At 38.4% G+C, this 20,680-nt stretch overlaps 1 pseudogene; it reads right to left on the reverse strand.

Moving 5' to 3' along the window:
• The window catches only part of LOC146889331 (heat shock protein HSP 90-beta pseudogene), a 55,035-nt pseudogene extending 35,720 nt beyond the window's left edge, over positions 1 to 19,315 (reverse strand).
• Positions 19,316 to 20,680: the final 1,365 nt, after the last annotated feature.

Consider the following 20,680-nt stretch of genomic DNA (forward strand, 5'->3'; position numbering starts at 1 on the left):
CACCATGCACAAAACTCAAGTCCAAATAGATTAAAGACCTCAATATTAATCTGACCACATTGAACCTGATAGAGGAGAAAGTGGGAAGTAGTCTGCAAGACATGGGCACAGGAGACCGCTTCCTACATATAATCCCAGTAGCACAGACAATAAGAGCAACAAACTGAGAAGCTTCTGTAAAGCAAAGGACACTGTCATTAAGACAAAAAGGCAACCTACTGATTGGGAGAAGATCTTCACAAAATGTAAATAGTGTTGAGATGTTCCAAATCAACCTTTAAATCTAATCTCTCCAGTCATATCCAATATGCAATGGATCAACAGCATGTACATAAACCCATGAAAAATGACTTAAGATGATCTCCCTTCTTTTAAAACTTAGACAATCCCAAACATTTGGACTGACAAAATTCTCCATGTTTTAATAAATGTTCCTTGCTCTTCCTAAGCCAAAATAATTATCTAGGAAACACATTTATTTATTAGTTAAATCCAAACATCTTAAGGCAGATTAATACTTTAAAAACTTAGTAGGCATGTGTGAAAATGCACACAAATCAAGATAGAAAACAATCTTTCTTGCATTCCGAAGTTACCACAAGTTAGATATTTGCACCTGTTTGGCACTTACTGAGATCATTAATCAGACCAAATACTCCCACACTCACTTCTAGCTCTGCTCCAAATTAATCCAGTACTTTTCTTTCATAAGGCAACCAAAGGAAACATATTTGGAAAGAAGTGATATCATCCAATGGAAATCAACTCAAGAGTATTGAAATTTCTAACTATTCCAAGACAACAATGTGTACAGTGTCTTTCAGAACTTGAGTATAGTATTTTATTTCAAACGTAAAAATATATGTAGTAAAACCATGCGTTTGGTAAAGTTCTTGAGCGAGTGTGTTAGCACCTCACTTGGAGAAACCCCATCCTTAGGTTGTTCTACCACAAACATTGAAAGTGCTCTATAGAGTCCTAATTTTCAATTGACCAATAATGTATGGCTTAGATAGGGTTGCAAGCACATCTACAAGATGATTCTTTCTGAAGGAGCACATTGATTTCAGATTGCCTCTAGAGTATGTAGAGGCATAGTACTTTTTTTTTTGTTTGAAAATTGTTTCTGATTTTTATTGAGCTCTACATTTTTTCTCTGCTCCCCTCCTGCTTCTCCCCCCGCCTCAACCTCCCCTGATTTCTTTTGAGAATTATCTGTATTTCTTTTGTTGTTCCATCACTGTGCATAGTAGTGCATAATAGTGAACAACATCATTTCTTATGCTTAATGTCTAAGAACTAAGTTTTGGGAAATAAATGTGCTTTTAAAACAAAATATTTTAAATTAAATATTGTAAGGAAGATCCCATGCTATGAATTGAAACAATTTATCACAATAAAGGACTGAAACTTGAATTTCCATAGAAGTGTACTTCATTCACTAGGGAAGTAGTCTAGTATCGAACTAGATCTCCTGTGAGAGCTAGCTCTTAACAAGTAGTACTTCAAAGCAAACACTGTTCTAAGTGCTTCCTTTTCCTTTGTGTGCAATCTCTGTGCTCCTGTGAATGGACTTCATTTACAGTTCAGTCTCCTCAAAAAGGGAAATGAGCAAATGTTCCAGTAAATTGCTTGTGTCAATATACAACTCGCTGCTGGCCTGGCTTACAATCCTGGCTGTCTCTCTACAAGTAAGAGTGGAAGTTTTGGCATATTTGACTTCTGTTGTATTCAAGGCAGAGTTTTTTAATATGTGAATGGACATGAAAAGACTGAATACCCTTAAATAATATGTCAGTGTTTATAGAAAATACATTAATAAATTGCATTATTGAAATTAGTCAAAGAAAAAAAATTTCTTCAAACAAGGGAAAATCCAAATTTATCTAGGAAATATCAAAAGACATTTTAGTACTGGCAAATTAATTTAAAACTGAAACTTTTTAAATCTTATTTTAAGTTCATGTATTTTCTACAAGGCAAATTAAAGAAAATGATTTTTCAAGAATTTTGCAGTTTCAGACTCGTTGCTGATAGTCTACCATCTGTACTAAACACATGAGGGGAGACCTTTTACTCGCTGATTTTATGTGTCAACTTGACACAGCCAGCCTCATCCTCATCAGAAGGAGCCTCAGCTGAGAAAATGCCTCCATGAGATCTAACTGTAGGGCATTTTCTCAATTAGTGATCAATAGGGGAGGGCTCAGCCCATGGTGGGTGGTGCCATCCCTGGGCTACTGGTCCTGGCTTCTATAAGAAGGTGGATTGACTGCGGCAGAGCACTGGGCTGAGCTCCCAAAGTCCAAATGAAGAGTGGGAGGAGTGAAAATATAAGCAAAGAGGTCAAAATCGTGATGGTGACACGCACTGAAACAGCTTACTCTTTACCCAAGCTAATGGGAGCTCAACATCTCTGGCCAGATAGGGAAGGAACCAGCATAGGACCAAGTTAGTCCCTCTGAATGTGGGTGACAGTTGTATGGCTGGAGCAGACTGCAGGGCCACTGGCAGTGACACCAGATTTAGCTTTGCTGCTTGTACTGGCTTTTTTGTACTCGTTCTCTTTGGATGGATATCTTGTTCAGCCTAGATAGAGTGGGGAGGGCCTTGGTCGTTTCTAGGAGAAGTATGTCTTGCAATCTCTGGGGAGTGGATGATGGGGGAGGGGTGAAGGTCGAGGGAATGGGAGGATAAGAGAAAGTGGGAACTCTGATTTGCATGTAAAATGGAAAAAAAGTGTTTGTTTTCTTCTTTAAAAATAATATAAAATAGATGGGTTGAACAAGCCACGAGAGGCAAGCCAGTAAGCAGTTAACTTGAATTACTTCGGTATCAACTTCTGACTCCAGGTTTTTGCCCTGTTTGAGTTTCTGTCCTGACTTTTTTCTGGTAATGAATAGCAATGTTGAAGTGGAAGTTAAATAAACCCTTTCTTCCCCAACTTGATTTTTGGTAATGGTATTTCATTGCTCAATAGAAACCCCAATTTATAACTATAGTTTGTTGCATATAAGAATCAAGGTAGGGTAACAATGTTTTCTTTTTCAGCGACATCTCTGAGAACCATTGATATCAGATATGGATATAAATGAAAGCAATGAAGAACATACAAATTAAGAAGACAATATAAGTCATTCAAAATGAATTGCATGACATTATTGCTGAATTAAATTAATGATGTAAAGATATTTACATCTATGTCCACTCACTTAAGATCTGTGGATCTAATTTGTTTCCATTTTAACTATTTACTAACACTTACTGAATATTACATATCTGTTTCTGGTTGTAGCCTAGATTTCCCCCTGCCTTTACAGAGAGTCATTCTCTGTAAACTGATGATCATAAAACATTGTGATAAGTCTGAGTAAGGAAGGCATGAGGTTCTACCCAGTATGCAATACTTCTGTGTGGCATCTGCAACAACTCCCTGTCTCCAGTTTCCTGCTTTATTCGAGTTCCTGCCATGACTGCCCTTTGATGATGAATGTGATATGGACATAAGGAAATAAAGGCAAAATGAACCCTTTCTTTCCAAAGTTATTTTGGTCACGGTGTTCATTGCATCAATAGATTTTTTTTTATTTGAGACAGGTTCTCTGTGTAGGTCTTGTTGTCCTATAACTTGCTCTATAGACCAGGCTGGCCTTGAACTCACAGAGCTCCACCTACCTCTGCCTCTTGAGTACTGGGAATAAAGGTATGTGCCAACACCTCCTGGTGCAATAAAAAAAAAATCTTAACAAAGACAATAATCAAGAAAATGTGCAAACATGCATCTTTAACAAAGGATGAAGAAATAATAAAATTAGCTGTATACATACATTCCTGATCAATTTTGTTATGAAAGTTTGAAACAATTTAAAGACTTTTTCTAAACTACTTTAGAGTAAACAGAGGTCTAAAATATTGCATTTTATAAATATAACCCAAGTTCCATTGATCAATAATGTTGTGTAAGTGGCTTGGGAAATCTTAGGCATAAAAATTTATAATCTCTATGTAATGTCTTTGCACACATTTTTCTCATAAATATCTAGTCCAGATTGTGGCATAGCTTCGTGCCTGTTAAAATCCATATGCTGCTCTACTCTCAGTCCCTTGCTTTAAATGTGTATTTTCAGAACCTATTTATTCCCGTCACTTTGTTTTGGCCAAAGCAGGGTTATCCCTCAGATCTTGAAGTAAGATATAAACAACAGAGTATTGTTGGCCAAGAGTCAGATACTGTGGCATTTAACCCCTAGCCTTTCCCATGCCTAGGACACTTTCTCTTTCTATCAGAATATTAATCTCCTCAGAGTTGGCTACTTCTGCCTTCTCAGCATAGTTAGCTCTAGCCCTTGGGAAACTTGTCCAAATACTTTGGTTTCACCTTTTAGAAAAGTTCCATCTGGTAGGGTATTTTTTTGTAGTAGCATTTGCAAATGTATTGAAAAGCATATACATTTGATAAAAAAATCATCAGAAAGAAATTAGTTTTTATACAAAATATTGGCTTTGTGGGGAATAATTCTAATTCTAACTGTAAAAGTTATCTGATCCATTTTTCCAGACAAATAAAACACATTGCTTCACTGTTGAAGAATAAATAAACTTAATTGTGATACAACTTGATATTTCAACAATACTACAGAGAAAATCTCTGAAACTACACCAAACAAAAGATACATTTGTATGTATTTGGCCTATATTTCTCTAAATATTCAATTGTCTGACCCCAAGCATTACAGGTCAACCAAGCACCACAGGCCTATCAATGTATAACAGGATATTTGGATATTATATACCTACTTCAAAAATACTTTTTCTAGTAGATATAATTAAATATCTATGGAACGCAATTCACTCTCCAAGCTGTGTAGATATGTAAGAATATATTTCATAGTTGATGTTCACTGCAGTACAGCTTATTTCTTGAGTGTTCTCTTTTTGAAGTGCTAGATTCTGCCAGGTGTAATAGAATACTCTATCTATTCAAAGGTAGTTTAACAAGCAAACGTCTTTTTAAAAAAAACATAACAAGCTAGAATATCAAAGAACAGGGTTCATAGATACAGTATCAATTACTGAGAGTCTTATTTCTGATCATAAACATTGACTTGCTGTTTCCCTGAAGGCGATAAAAGGAAGGAAAAAGAATCAAGAGAGTGTGGGTAAAAAATATAAGAGAAAAGAGAAAGAGAGGAGGGGAAAGAATAGGAAGATGACAAAGAAAAATGAAGAATGGGAAAAATTGGAGACTGGAGTAAAAGAAGGGAAGGAGGGAGGAAGTTTAGAGAAGAAATAAGAGATTAAGAAAGTTGGGCAGTGGTGGCACACACCTTTAATTCCAGCACTCTGGAGGCAGTGACTGGAGGATCTCTGTGAGTTCGAGTTCAGCCTGGGCTACAAGAGCTAGTTCCAGGACAGTCTCCAAAGCCACAGAGAAACCCTATCTCAGAAAAGAAGGGGGGAGGGAGGGAGGGAAAGAGAGAGAAAATAAGGAAGAATGTTTAAAAAAGATGGAAGAAGAGGATAGAGGGAGTGGAATAGGAAGAGAAGAGGTAAAGGAAGAGTGGACGGAAAGGAAGTGGAAAGGGTGGCACATGAGAAGGGAAGAGAAAGAAGGGAGAAGGAAGTAAGTATGGAGATGAGGGAATAAAGGAAGGGAAGAAGATAGAGGAAAGCATAAAGGCAAGGAAAGGAAGGAGAGAGGAAGAGGAAGGAGACAGAGACAGAATAAGACAGATTTCTGTGTGTCTTCTGGAAAGGCAGGAACCTCATTCTAAGACTAGTTCATGACCTAATTAACTCCCCAATATTTTAAGTGTAATTGACATAGACAATAGACTCATATTATAATTGGTTAATGTTATGGCAACTGTATATATGTTAAAAACTATTTTATTAATTCCCTCACAATTTTATATGATGTGTTTAAAACACATCCATGCTTCTACTTACCACCTTTCAACTCTCCCTTTCCTTCCTACCCAACTTTGAGATGACTTTGTTTTTTCTCCAGTTTCTATTGCTTAATTTTTCTTGGAACTGTAGTCTGTTTTGGTGTGTGGTTTGTGTACCAAAGGTCACAGTTTCAAAAACACTGTCTCTTTCTCTCCCAATAGCTAAAAAAGTTTTTCAACGAGTGGCAGGATGACATACACACCTTCCTATACACTGTGGTTTCGTCTGGCTGAAACTTTTGCACATCCTGTGCATGCTGCCACACAACTGTGACTTCATATGCGTGTCTATCATGTTATCCCTGAAGACTATTCCTTGACGTTATCAACCACCTTGGCCTTTCCAATCTTTCCAGCCATCTTCTAGAAAATTACTTGGGCCTAGATATGAGATATCAATGTTTGATTTACACATGAATACTGGGAAGTTTGTTTTTTATCTTTGCATTGAACTGCTAGGGGTTTCTGTATTAATTTCCGTCTACTGTAAATAGAAGCTTTTCTTCGAAGGGCTGAGAAATGGTCTGATCTATGGTTATAGCTGGAAGCCATTAGGACTGGTTGTTTTAATACTATGTCTACTTAACAGAATAATAGTATTTCATTCTCACCTAGGTTTCCTGAATATCTATCCACAGGTTCTTGGCCAATTTAATAGTTCCATCTCATGGAGCAGTCCATCGATCCCAAACATATGTCTGGTGATTCCCACAGAATCTAAGTGACAATTGAAAGAGTAAACCTAACTTTTCAGTCAATTATTGTGTGGCATTCAGTCTTCACACCTGTGTGCAATTGAGGCATACATTTCTCCTCTGACAGCCTTCATAACACATTCCAGTGCCATGAATTTTAGCCAGCTTGAGTGAAGCCTAAATTTGGGTACTAGCTTGAAGGCTGCATGTTCTGTAATTCAAATATTTGATGTCTTCATCAAGAGGAACATACTGTCAAGTTATGGAGGGTAGCCACTACTGGGTATGTTCTGCAATTTGAGGGGTGTTTGTTAGCCCATTGACCAATATCTTATCAAGAGGTAACCCATTCCTGGAACTAGAGTTTTAGTTGGGTAACCTGAATAATTAGTTGGAATATTCCCTCCTCCGTCTCTCATTGTAGAGTAATGTCACCAAATCTCTTTCTTCTGCGTGTAAAAGTATACATATTGTGAAGCTTTTATAGTTGCAGATTTCCATGTGGCTTTTAAATAAGACTTTTAGTATTAGTTATCCCTTCCCATACTCCCTGTTTGCCCTGCCTCCCAGATCCCATGCACATATAGTTTTGTTCTATTTTTCTCCTTTTACTATTTATATTACTGTGTTCTGTCTCTGCACATTTCATGCCCCCTAGAAGTAGCCTGTTACTAAATTTCTGACGTCTGTTGCTATTCCAAGTAGAACACCTGTCTCTGAGGATTTAATGCTAATATCCAAAAATGAGAGAAATTAAGTTTCGGTATCTGAGTCACCTTGCAGAAACAAACTGTAAGGTATCATATAATATTGATGATTTCGTCATGCTAGAAAACTTGTCCTTATTTTTTTCAACTAATTTGCTCCCACCAATTCACATCAGATAATTAACAAGTTCATTTCTGTGACAACAAATTAATTTACCCTTATGTCATGTAAAAGGATCACACAGCTACCTGACCTTGATTTCCTTTAATGCTTGTTATATTTGAGATCCCTGCATGTTGTAGCTCATACATGAAGTTGTTTCTTCTTACAGAGATGTATTAGTTAGTCTTTCTATGTATTTGTCTTAAGTTTGCTCCTACAATGGGGAACTATTACAAAGCAGCTATGAATATATGTGATAGTAATTGATGGGCATCTGTTGTAAGAGGAGACAGGTCATTCATTTCCTGGCCTCCCAGACTCCCAAAATAATCACACAGAAGCTATGTTATGTAAATCTCTGCTTGGTCAATCACTTAAGTGTATTGCTAGCTAGCTGTTATATCTTTGTTAACCCATTTCTTATGTTTTATGTTTTTTCACAAGCCTCATGGCCTGCCAGCAAGGTTCCAGCATGTCTATTTATGGCAGCAGCTCCATGGCTTCTTTTGACTCTGCCTTCTTTCTCTTAACATTCAGTTTTGTTTTCCCCACCCTGCTCTGTTCACCTATAACTCTGTTATAGGCCCAAAGATGTTTCTTTATTAATCAATGGTAATCACAGACACGGAGAAGAATCTCACTTCACCTCCCTTTTCTATACTTTTTTTTCCTCTCTCCCAAATCTACATACATTTTTAAACACACTATTTCTTATTTAGAGGTCTTTTATATCTGAATCTGTCTTATTATATATCTGAAATTCTTTTCTGTCCAGGAGCACTTCTTAAAATTCTAAGCAACATTACTAGAACTAAGGCTGCTTTGCGGTTTGACTCTACTCAGTTCAATATGTCAGAGGTCCCTTCATGGCCCTTGAGCGCCCTTCTCTCTGCCCCAGATCCAGGGTCTGGCCATAGCAGTTTTGTGTAGCCATTAAGCAAATTGTAGCACTCTATTTACAGACCCCATTTAAATGCTCCATAGCCGGACCTCCCGAAAAAGTCAGAGCAATTTGTGATGGAGAACCTGGAAGCAGCCATTTTTTTTTTAAAGAAGCTGTTCAGTTTTTACTGCTAAAGCTACATCAGTAAACCTCTTAAAGGAGCCAGGTCTATGCTTTCTCCCAGCAAAAATAGCAAGAAGCTGCGTTAAACTCTGTGTGTGCGTGTGTGTGTGTGTGTGTGTGTGTGTGTGTGTGTGTGTGTGTGTCTAGAATTTCTTTATAAGATTTCTCAGGTTAAATGTGGATATAGCCAGCCACATTTGGCATGCCAATTTGTTGTATTCTGGCCACCCACACTCCAAAAATAATCACACAGAAACTACATTATTTAAATCACTGCTTGGCCAATCACTTAAGCATATTGCTAGCTAGGGCACAAATTCTGGTCATAAATAATACTGTAATTGCTGCTAAATAAAATCTCTCTTTATGTTTTTAATACATGGCCTATATTTATCATCTGTCTATTATATCTATATCTTCATATACATATATATGTATGACATTTGAATGTCATAACAATGTGTGAAATATATGAGTTTTGCTTATTCTTTAATATATTTCATACATTTACCAAGACATAAATTTCACAGTTGTAAAGCCTTATCATTTCATTTATCTTATTATTAACTTTTGTGATTATAGATACTACTGGATTGTTTCCCTCTGTGTCATTAGTGCTAGGTGACATGTTTATTATTCCTAACTTAAATTATAATGTTCCATTTAGTAACATTTTTTAGAATGAAAAAAAATTTTTGTGTGTACCTGATTATCATTTGCGATATTCTGATAAACATTTTGACTTACTTTTTCTGGAAATATTTATACAAATTAATTTTAGAAGTTAAACAGCATCAAAAATTAAATTGAATACACACACATATGTATATACTGATTCTTGATTCTATTCACTGATTTCTCCCATGCGCGCACACGCACACACACATAAGAGGGGGCTAAGTTTGCATATAAAAATTTGGGGGTAAATTAAGCATCTGTAGGATATCAGAGATCATGGTTCTTCCATCTGCATTTCAGCTTAACACTCAAGGACATATTACCTTTTGGTTCTATGAGCCCTGGGTGACTGTTACCTAGCCAAAGGCATGCCTATAAAGAGTAAAGTGAGTGGGAAGGGTCCTCCAGATGCAATTTTCCATTTCATCTCAAGTATAAAAAGCTTTTCCAGAAGCCTTGCAGCAGATTTCCACTTATAATCCAGTCACCAGAACAATTTTGCAGTCACTACTGGCTTATGTCAGACTGGAAAATTGAGGATCTGAATTTCCACCTTTTGCCATATGACAAAATAAACGGTTTTCAATGTGCCTCTAGCCTCACTCATCAATAATTTTTGTCTCAATAGAAAAAGGAAGAAATTATCTAAAAAATTTGCCTTTTAAGCTCATCGGGAATCTAATGGGAACCAAGATTTCAACAGTAGTTTTAATATACAAGTATGTTTGTGCAGACACAAGAGGGGACCTGCAAACATAAAATTGTCTGTTTTTTCTTTGCTTGTATTTGGACCATATTTTCTTCATTTTATCTCACTTGCTTTCATTTTCCCAATAGTTCACAACTCAGTTACATTCCTTTCTTTAGTACCATACAAACTCTATGTTTTTGCTGCTACTGTGTCTCATGGATATTACTCATGAACTGCGCTCTTTATTTTTTTCATGAACACCATTTACGAATTCCTCAATTTCATACTTAGTACTCTATTAGTGGAAAAGAGAGGCTAAGTTTACTCATGGGAGTCCTGCCCTTTCTTGGATAACAGAAGAGAAAGGAATTGGCGTTGGTGCAGGGTAGTTTTGAGAGACTGGGAGCGGAGGATGGGTAGAGGTTGTGGCGAGGATATCAAATAGATGAATTTAAAAATAGAAAAATAAAGAATAATATATATAGAGAGAGAAATGAAAGGGGAAGATGGAAATAATATATATTTTCAGACCTCATCCGTATAAATGTCATGCTTAACACACCTTTAGACTACATCATATCAAACTGAAAATGACTGCCTAAAAAGACTAGGCTTTGAGACTGCTATCAATTTTTGTTTCAGTCAGCTGTGACCAAAACAGAAGGATCATGTGGTAATGTGGTAAGAAGTGGGATTTCCTACCTGTGTTGGTTTGAATGAGAATAGCCCCCATAGATTCATATATTTTCATATGGTCCCAATTGATGGAACTGTTAGAGAAAGATTAAGAGCTGTGGCCTTATTGAAGATGTTTTCCTGGCCCTGAGCTCTGGGGTAAAACCCACATCATCTTTCTTCTTCCTCTTCCTCTTTCTCTTCCTCTTCCTCTTCCTCTTCTTCTTCTTTTCTTCCTCTTTTCCTTCCTCTCTCTTTCTCTCTTTCTCCTTTCCCTCCTTCTCTCTCTCTCTCTCTCTCTCTCTCTCTCTCTCTCTCTCTCTCTCTCTCTCTCTCCTACTCTCCATCCTTCTCTCTCTCTCTCTCTCTTCCCTCTCTTCTACTTACCTATAAGGTATAACCTACTAGCTACAGCTCTAGTGACATATCTATCTGACTGGATCTGATCTGACTGGTGCCATGTTGCAATTGCCCAACATGACGCTCATGGACTGAGCTTCTGAACTTTAAGTTCCAGTAAACTCTTTTTTTGTTGTTGTTTAAATTGCTCGCTTATGGTTTCTCTTCACAGAATAAGAGAAGTAACTGAGATACTACCTTTAAGGAATTCCTTGTCTATTTTATTATGAACAATTCCAGGATTTGGATAGCAAAGCATCATAAAATATTTACTGAATCAAGGCCTTAATGTGGTTTCTTTTTTTTTCCTTTTTTTTTAATTTTTTTTTATTATTATTAAATTATAAAAGTTTCCATTTCAGCCCCTCCTCCCACCACCCTCCCACTCCCCCTACTCCCTCTCCCCCTCCCTCTCCATCCCCCAGAGCAGTCAGGGTTTCCTGCCCTGTGGGAAGCCCGAGTTCCTCCCCCCTCCCTCCAGGTTCAGGGAAGGTGAGAGTCCAAACAGACTGGAGCGCCAAAATCCAGTACATGCAGAGGAAGCAAGTCCCAGTGTCATTGTCAACGGCTTTTCAAAAAGGCTTCTGGCCAGCCACATTCAGAGAATCTGGCTGGATCATGTCCTCGTTCAGTCCCAGTCCAACAGGCCTTGGTGAACTCCCATTATATCAGTCCCCTTGTATCAGTGGGTGCTCGCCTCCCTCGCAGTCCTGATTACTTTTTTTATTTTCTTCATCATTCTGTTCCTCATTTGGACTGTGGAGTGCTCAGTTCGGTGTTCCAATATGGGTCTCCATCTGTATCGCCATCCAACGTCGGGTGAAGGTTTCCTGTGCCCTTGCCTTCATTGCTCACGATCTCTTTCCTTCTGCCTCTCATTTGGACCTAGGGAGCTAGGTCCAGTGTTCCAACGTGGTTCTCCGCCTCCATCTCCATCCATCGCCAGATGAGGGTTCTATGGTGACATGCAAAATATTCATCAGTATGGTTGTGGGCCAAGGCCGGTTCAGGCACCCTCTCCTCTGTCCAGAGAACAATCTGGGGATCTCTCCTTGGACCTGGGATCCCAAATATAATCAAGTTTCCTATAAACCCTAAGATGACTCCCTTAGTTGAAACATATTCTTCCCTGATCCCTTATTCATCCTTCCTCCCTTCCCCCCATCCCAGTCAACCGAGCTTTCTCCATTCCTCCCCTACTCCCTTCTCTCTAACCCTCTCCCCTTCCAACAACCCTCCCACCCCCCCCCCATGCACCCAAGGTTACCTGGGACTCTTGACTATTTCCTACCTCCTGGCGGATAGCTAAATAATCTTCATCAGGATCGTCTTCTTATTTAGCTTCTCTAGGATCACGAAAAATAGGCTCAAATACCTTTAAATTATGGTTAGAATCCACTTATGAGTGAATACATACCGTGTTCCTCTTTTTGGGTCTGGCTTACCTCACTCAGTAAAGCGTTTTCTATGTCCATCCATTTGCATGCAAAATTCAAGATGTCATTATTTTTTACCGCTGAGTAAAACTCTAACGTGTATATGTTCCACACCTTTTTTAACCATTCTTCTATTGAGGGGCACCTCGGCTGTTTCCAGGTTCTGGCTATTACAAATAGTGCTGCTATGAACATAGTTGAACAAATGCTTTTGTTGTATGCTAGGGAATCTCCAGGGTAAATTCCCAAGAGTGGAATTGCTGGGTCCTGAGGGAGGTTGACTCCCAGTTTCCTGAGAAACCGCCACACTGATTTCCACAGTGGCTGCACAAGTTTGCATTCCCACCAACAATGGATGAGTGTTCCCCTCACCCCACATCCTCTCCAGCATAGGCTATCATTGGTGTTTTTGACTTTAGCTATTCTGACAGGTGTAAGATGGTATCTCAAAGTGGTTTTGATTTGCATTTCCCTGATCACTAAGGAGGTTGAGCATGACCTTAAGTGTCTTCTGGCCATTCGAAGTTCATCTGTTGTGAATTCTCTGTTCAGTTCAGTACCCCATTTTTTAATTGGGTTATTTAGAGATTTAGTGCCTAGTTTCTTGAGTTCTTTGTATATTTTGGAGATCAGACCTTTGTCTGATGAGGGGTTGGTGAAGATCTTCTCCTAGTCAGAAGGCAGCCTTTTTGTCTTACTGACAGTGTCCTTTGCTTTGCAGAAGCTTCTCAGTTTCAGTAGATCCCATTTATTCATTGTTTCTCTTATTGTCTGTGCTGCTGGGGTCCTACTTAGGAAGAGGCCTCCTGTGCCTATATCTTGTAGACAACTTCCCACTTTCTCTTCTATCAGGTTCAAAGTGGACGGATTAATGTTGATGTCTTTAATCCATTTGGACCTGAGTTTTGTGCATGGTGATAGGTATGGATCTACTTTCATCCTTCTACAGGTTGACAACCAGTTATGCCAGCACCATTTGTTAAAGATGCTTTCCTTCTTCCATTGTATACCTTTAGCTCCCTTGTCAAAAATTAGGTGCTCATAGGTTTGTGGGTTAATATCCGGGTCTTCTATTCGATTCCATAGGTCGACTTCTCTGTTCTTATGCCAATACCAAGCTGTTTTCAATACTGTAGCTCTGTAATAGAGTTTGAAGTCAGAGATGCTAATGCCTCCTGAAGTTCCTTTATTGTATAAGATTGTTTTGGCTATCCTGGGTTTTTTGTTTTTCCAAATAAACTTGATTATTGTTTTCTCAAGGTCTGTGAAGAAGTTTGATGGGATTTTGATGGGGATTGCATTGAATCTATAGATTGCTTTTGGTAGAATTGCCATTTTTACTATGTTGATCCTCCCAATCCAAGAACAAGGGAGATCTTTCCATTTTCTGGTATCCTCCTCAATTTCTTTCTTCAAAGACTTAAAGTTCTTGTCAAATAGGTCTTTCATTTTCTTGGTTAGAGTAACCCCAAGATATTTTATGCTATTTGTGGCTATCGTGAAAGGTGATGTTTTTCTGATTTCCCTCTCAGCTTCTTTATCCTTCGTGTATAGGAGGGCCACTGATTTTTTGGAGTTGATCTTGTATCCTGCCACGTTACTAAAGGTGTTTATCAGCTGTAGGAGTTCTTTGGTAGAGTTTTTGGGGTCACTTATGTACACTATCATATCGTCAGCAAATAACGAAAGTTTAACTTCATCCTTTCCAATTCGAATCCGCTTGATCTCCTTATGTTGTCTTATTGCTATTGCTAGAACTTCAAGCACTATATTGAAGAGGTATGGAGAGAGTGGACAGCCTTGTCGTGTTCCTGATTTTAGTGGAAAGGCTTTGAGTTTCTCTCCATTCAATTTGATGTTAGTTGTCGGCTTGCTGTATATTGCTTTTATTATATTTAGGTATGATCCTTGTATCCCCAGTCTCTCCAACACCTTTATCATAAATGGGTGTTGAATTTTGTCAAATGCTTTTTCAGCATCCAATGAAATGATCATATGATTTTTTTCTTTCAGTTTATTTATATGATGGATTACATTGATAGATTTGCGTATATTGAACCAGCCCTGCATCTCTGGGATGAAGCCTACTTGATCATAATGGATAATTTTTCTAATGTGTTCCTGGATTCGGTTTGCCAGGATTTTATTGAGAATTTTTGCGTCGATGTTCATGAGTGAGATTGGCCTGTAATTCTCTTTCTTGGTTGTGTCTTTGTGTGGTTTTGGTATTAAGGTAACTGTAGCTTCATAAAAGGAGTTTGGCAATGACTCTTCTGTTTCTATATTATGGAATACGTTAAGGAGTATAGGAATTAGCTCTTCCTGGAAATTCTGGTAGAATTCTGCATTGAAACCATCTGGTCCTGGACTTTTTTTGGTAGGGAGATTTCTGATAACAGCTTCTAGTTCTTCACGACTAACAGGTCTATTTAGATTGTTCACCTGTTCTTGGTTCAACTTTGGTATATGGTACTTATCTAAAAAAATGTCCATTTCTTTTACATTTTCCAACTTTGTGGCATATAAACTTTCGTAGTAAGATCTAATGATTCTCTGAATTTCCTCTGAGTCCGTGGTTATATCCCCCTTTTCATTTCTGATCCTATTAATTTGCATGTGCTCTCTCTGCCGTTTGATTAGTTTGGCTAGGGGTTTGTCAATCTTGTTGATTTTCTCCAAGAACCAGCTTTTTGATTCATTGATTCTTTGGATTGTTTTCTCTATTTCTATTTTGTTGATTTCAGCCCTCAGTTTGATTATTTCCAGTCTTCTACTCCTCCTTGGTGAATCAGCTTCTTTTTTTTCTAGAGCTTTCAAGTGTGCTGTTAGGTCTCCAATGTGTGCTTTCTCCGTTTTCTTTATTTGGGCACCTATTGCTATGAACTTTCCTCTTAGCACTGCTTTCATAGTGTCCCATAGGTTTGAGTATGTTGTGTCTTTGTTTTCATTAAATTCAAGGAAGACTTTAATTTCTTTCTTAATTTTGTCCTTGACCCAGGGGTGATTTAGTAGTTGACTGTTCAACTTCCATGAGTTTGTTGACTTCCTGGGGGTAGCATTGTTGTTGAATTCTAATTTTAATCCATGGTGATCTGACAAGACACAGGTGGTTACTAATATTTTTTTGTATCTGTGGGAGTTTGCTTTGTTGTCGAGTATATGGTCAATCTTCGAGAAGGTTCCATGAACTGCAGAGAAGAAGGTATATTCTTTCCTATTTGGGTGGAGTGTTCTATAGATGTCTGATAAGTCCATTTGATTCAATACCTCCAATAAATCTCTTAATTCTCTGTTTGGTTTCTGTCTGATTGACCTGTCCATTGGTGAGAGAGGAGTGTTGAAGTCTCCTACTATTAGCGTGTGTGGTTTGATGACTGCCTTGAGTTCTAGAAGAGTTTCTTTTACATATGTGGGTGCCTTTACATTAGGGGCATAGATATTCAGGATTTAGACTTCTTCCTGATGAGTTGATCCTGTTATGAGTATGAAATGTCCATCTCCATCTCTTCTGATTGATTTTAGTTTGAAGTCAATTTTGTTAGATATTAGAATGGCCACACCCGCTTGTTTCTTAGGTCCATTTGCTTGGAAGACCTTTTCCCAACCCTTTACTCTGAGTAGGTGTCTGTCTTTGTGGTTGAGGTGTGTTTCTTGTAAACAGCAGAATGTTGGATCCTGTTTTCGTATCCAATCTCTAAGTCTGTGCCTCTTTATAGGTGAATTGAGTCCATTGATATTAAGAGATATTAATGACCATTGGTTGTTGACTCCAGTCATTTTTTTGGTGGTAATAGAGTGTGTGTGTTTTCCTTCTTTGAATTGTACTAGTGAAGGGTCGCTAGATGTCTGAATTATTGTAGTTAGTGTTGGCAGTGTTGGATTCCTTGGGATGTAATTTTCCTTCTAGTATTCTCTGTAAGGCTGGATTAGTAGTTACATATTGTTTAAATTTGTTTTTATCCTGGAATATTTTGTTTTCTCCGTTGATAGTGAACGAAAGCTTGGCTGGGTAAAGTAGTCTGGGCTTGCATCCATGGTCCCTTAATTTCTGCAGTACCTCTATCCAGGACCTTCTGGCTTTCATGGTTTCCATAGAGAAGTCTGGTGTAAGTCTGATAGGTTTACCTTTATAAGTTACTTGACCTTTTTCCTTTGCAGCTCTTAATATCCTTTCTTTAATCTGACTGCTTTGTGTTTTGATTATTATATGGCGAGGGGAAGTTTTTTTCTGATCCAGTCTATTCGGTGTTCTGTATGCTTCTTGCACCTTCATAGGAATATCCCTCTTTAGGTTGGGAAAGTTTTCTTCTATAATTTTGTTGAATATATCTTCTGGACCTTTGATCTGCAATTCTTCTCCTTCTTCTACTCCTATTATTCTTAGATTTGGTTTTTTTATTATGTCCCAGATTTCCTGAATGTTTTGTGATGAGAATTTGTTGGATTTGCTGTTTTCTTTGGTCAGGGCGTTTATTTTCTCTATGGTGTCTTCATAATCTGAGATCCGTTCTTCTATCTCTTGTATTCTATTGGTTAAGCTTGATTCTGTAGTCTCCGTTCGTTTACCTAGATTTTCCATATCCAGTCGGCCCTCGGATTGTGTTTTCTTCACTGCCTCCATTTCAGTTTTCAATTCTTGCACTGATTCCATTACCTGTTTGATTGCTTTTTCTTGGTTTCCCAGGGTATCATTTACGAATTTACTCATTTCTTCAAACTTTTTGTTATATTTGTCTTCCATTTCTTTACTCATTTCTATTATTTTTTTGTTATATTTCTCTTCTATTTCTTTAAGTGAGTTATTCATACCGTTTTAGAGACTCTATTGCTTTCATAATGACACTGTTTTCTGCTTCTTCCGGAATAGGGCGTTCGAGTCCTTCTGTCGTAAGATCGCTGGGGTCTGGTGATTTCATGTTGTTTTTCAGATTGTTGGAGGAATTCTTGCCTTGGCGCCTGCCCATCTCTCCCTTCAGATGCTCTCCAATGGCTCTTCCCTCAGCTGGGTCTTCTTCTACTGGATTAGTGACCCTTGCTATCCAGGAATCACTTTGCCTGCAGTCTTAGCTAGCTGCAGGCAGGCTATTAGAACAAAGGGACTTCCTTCCCTTTGCACTCGGCTGAGATGGAGGAATTTAAGCCCTGAAGAAGGGAGAGGGGGAGAGGAGGGGTTCGAGGCCAAAAGCTGGGATGGCATAGCAGGAGAGAGGGATTAGCTAGGGGAAGCTGCCCCTTTGGAGTAGCCAGGGAGATAAGGATGGCGGGAATATTGTGTGTCCCCTCACCGGTCCACACACTTACCCCTGCACAGGATCAGAGCCCCTCGCTGGTCAGAAGAGTCCCTGCCTGCGGTCTTAGCTGCTGCAGGCCGGCTATCAGAACAAAGGGACTCCCGCCCCTTTGCTCTCACCGCCTGCCCCGGCCGCGGTGCCCGCCCTGGCTGAGATGGAGGAATTTAAGCCCCGAAGAAGGGAGAGGGGAGGGGAGGGGTTCGAGGCCAAAAGCTGGGATGGCTTAGCAGGAGAGAGGGATTAGCTGGGGGAAGCTGCCCCTTTGGAGTAGCCAGGGAGATAAGGATGGCGGGAATATTGTGTGTCCCCTCACCGGTCCACACACTTACCCCTCCTTAATGTGGTTTCATAACAACTTTTTTTTTTTACCTTTACTTCTAAATATTTATTTTACTATCCTTAGAATACTGATAAAGTCACTAAAATGCATCGTTTCTGTTTGTTTCTTTGTTTGCTTGCTTGCTTTTAAATGTAAGCTAGGAGATAAGATTATTAGCGAGATATTTCCAGCAGGCTGTGACTGTGTATTGACTTTGTAGATGTTTCATCAATGTCAAGGGACACATGGGTACAGTAAGTTACCAAGGTAACCATAAAATTGAGATTGTAGATCTCAGAGAGGGAGGGTACTTTTCTTTCTTCTAACTATGCAGACAAACATGAAGCTACTGAATAACGAACGTGTATTTTAGGCTACCTAACTCAATATTCAAAAAGATCCCATAATGTAAAACAGAGGGAGATTGTTTCTAGTTTTTTAGGGAGTAGAGAATGATGACAAGTAACAAGGACTTCTAAGGAGAGGACGGAATCACTATAAAAATTAGGATTGATGTTCTCATCACCATTGTTAAAGAAAGGCTACCTCAAATTTACTTAATTTGTAGTATTTTAGAAAGTTATGAATTAGTATAAGTGGGAAAGTCTGAATTGGTTGACTCTTTTGTGGGATATAGAATCCCTTGAGAGGAAAACCACTAGACATATCCACAAGAAATCATGTAGATTCACTTAGTTAAGGAAGAGTAACCCACTCTTTAAAAATAAAAACAACTTTTATTGATTCTTTATGGATTTTTCATCATGTATCATGATACCATTCGTCTCCCCAACCCGTCATATTTGCTCTCTGCCCTTGAAACTTTTTCCAGAAAATAAGAAAATTTTAAGAAACAAAACAAATTTAATATAAAAAAGGAAGAAGGAAATCTTAACATGGAATCAGTAGTGTCGCACAGTGAGTCATACAATATACCCTTTACTTGTATACAACTTTACTTGTAAGTGTTCATTGAAATTGGTCTGGCTTGAGAGCCTAGATTTTGCTACTTCCTCTTTCTGAGCCCTCCCTGTGACTCCTCTTGGATATCCTGCTGCTGTCTATAGTTATTGTGATCAGCTAATCCGGTCCCAGCCCCTTCTCATGCTTCAGTGGTTCATAGAGGAGGTGGATATTGGAGTGGTCCAGCTCACATCCCTTGTTCTAAGTCTGGGTGGTAACCGGTTGGACTTCCGGCTTTCCTGCATCATCACCACCAGGGCTGGTTCTCTTGCACTGCCCATCTAGCTAGATTACTGCAGCACTCGGCAAGGAGGGGCCATTTCTGCTCCCACTCTTCCTGGGGGAGGCATGATTCCATGTGATGGGGTCCCACACTAAGAACAAAGAGAAGAAAGACAGTTGAACACAATCATTCATTTCATTCTCTCTAGCTCCTGATTGCAAATTCATTTGTGACCAATTGCCTGAGTATTCTGAGGCCATGACCTTCTTACCACAATGATGGACTACACCCTGGAATTGCTACCAAAAATAACCCCTTTCTTCTTTTTATTATATAGTTCTTAAGTTGCTGAGATTAGAGTACAATTAAATATTTTCTCCTTACCCTTTCCTCCCTCTACACCATATCATGTATCACCTTCATACAAGCTCTTTTTCAAATTCATGGCCTTTTTTCATTTATTGTTGCTGTGTGTGTGTATTACTAAATACATAAATACATTCCCAATAATGTTACCTGTGTGTGTGTGTGTGTGTGTGTGTGTGTGTATATATATATATAATTTATTGTTGCTGTGTGCGTGTATTCCTAAATACATAAATACTATCATGATAATGTTACCTGTATATATGTATGTATATATACACACATATATATGTATATATATATACACACACATACACATATATATATGTATATATACACACACACATAAACGTGTATGTGTGTGTGTGTTTCAGGGCATTGGATAGCCAACTGGTGGGCTCTTCCTTGGAAAATACATTCTCCCACTCTCAATATTTCTTAGTTGCCTTAAAAACTTTGTCTAAGGTTGGCGCCTTCTGAGATTTCCCCTTACCACATTAGCATGTCTATTGGTGAAGTCTTTACTCAGATTATGTTTAGGTAGCCATGCTATTGAGACTCCATTGATGTAACTTCTCTAACAGTTTAAGGAGGCAAAGTCACACATCAAATTTCCGGTTTTCTGCCTATTAGATTTATTCTACCTACCCCTTTCTCCATAAAGAAATGCCCAGCTACTAAAAAATACGAATGTTAAAGGAAAATATTATTTTTACAACAGCACTATGAAACTAATCCATTCCATACTTGTTTATAAACAACACACACACACACATACACACAGACATGCACACACACACATGAATTCAAACTCATGAATTCATATTTTGAATAAATTCTCTTGGACTCTGATCGCAAGATGAATATCCACATGTACTGCTGAAGAAGTTCAAGAATTTTTGAAAACAAGACAGTTCTTTAGAAAATAGAAAATAAATTATCATATAAGCCAACCTTCCTACCAATGCATATGTGTCAAAAAATCGAAATTGGTATGTCAAATCAAAGTTTACACTCTATCCTCATGGAGGTATTGTTTCCAATTGCCAAGATCTTA

The sequence above is a fragment of the Myodes glareolus genome, chromosome 27, assembly GCF_982192425.1.
Source record: "Myodes glareolus chromosome 27, mMyoGla1.1, whole genome shotgun sequence".
In the NCBI taxonomy this organism is placed as follows: Eukaryota; Metazoa; Chordata; class Mammalia; order Rodentia; family Cricetidae; genus Myodes; species Myodes glareolus.